The sequence below is a fragment of the Lactuca sativa genome, chromosome 4 (genome assembly GCF_002870075.4).
Source record: "Lactuca sativa cultivar Salinas chromosome 4, Lsat_Salinas_v11, whole genome shotgun sequence".
In the NCBI taxonomy this organism is placed as follows: Eukaryota; Viridiplantae; Streptophyta; class Magnoliopsida; order Asterales; family Asteraceae; genus Lactuca; species Lactuca sativa.
In genome coordinates, this window is record NC_056626.2 from 87,061,668 (window position 1) to 87,062,925 (window position 1,258).

A 1,258-nucleotide genomic window follows, 5' to 3' on the forward strand; every position below is an offset into this window, starting at 1 on the left:
ATTCAGTCCTAAGGATTATCCTAAGGAGTAGGCATGAAGTCAATCGTTGCCAATGACATAGATGTCAATATTGTCTATTAAGCACATATGCCAATATTATCATTTAGGCACAGCTGCCAGAATTATGACATTTTCTATTAGACATAGCTGTCGATATTGTCCTTTGGGAGCGGCTGCCAGGGTTATAATGTCCTCTATTAGGTGCATCTGCCGATATTAGCCTTAGAGTGCAGTTGCTAGGATGTTTAGAGTAGATCAAAAACATCTACAGATTGTGACGCAACTGTCAATGCTTATCTATAGGGTACTAGGTCCATTGCTGCCAATGTTCACCTATAGGGCACTATGTCCATACTGCCAATGTTCCTTTATATCAGCTTTCATCCCTCATCATTCATCTACCCATGTTTTACTCAACATATTTTGTAGATATAAAATACATATACAGTTTAAATCATTTAAAACATGTATAAAATCGTTCTTCCAGCATAGATAACAAGTATATAAATAATATGTACACATAGCACATAACTTATATAAAATACTTCATATCTATGTTTAAGATAAAAGTAACTATGCACTCACTTGTTAAAGTGATGATACCAAACTCGGACAGCGCTTCGCTTCTTAACAATATAATTTACTTCAACGAAACCTAGTATTATTACTACTAGATTTTCGTATAATATTTATTGCGACTAATTATTAGTCTTGATTCATCATTAACTCAGAGTCTACTGCATGATCTATCAAGTAAGGAACAACCATGTGACATCCCCATTTTCACGGCTAGAAAAGACCGATTTTGTTTATGCTTTGTTTGAAAATCAGAGTAACATTTTAAATAAAAGTGTTGCGGAATTTGTTCCCAAAATAAAATACAATAAAGATTTATCAAAGCATTTCCGAAGAAATATATTTCATTAAAAACCTCGGGATGTCATGTTCGATACAGATCTAAAGCATAAACAGTACAATATAAGCCTTACAACATTTATTCATATCTATATGGCTATAATCCGTAATCCCTCATCCAAAACATCACATCTATGCTCGAGTGCCACTACCTGTAATACAAGAAACTGAGTGGGTCAGGCTTGGGAGTCTGGTGAGCATATAGGGTTTTCAACCCACAATAAATAAGTTATTTAATTTCATCAACCAACAATAACTCGATTACCCGTTCCCGTTATCCTCACTTTATGTCCCTAAAACACCTATCATAAGGGACCTAGCCTAAGGATCATCATCGTGATGG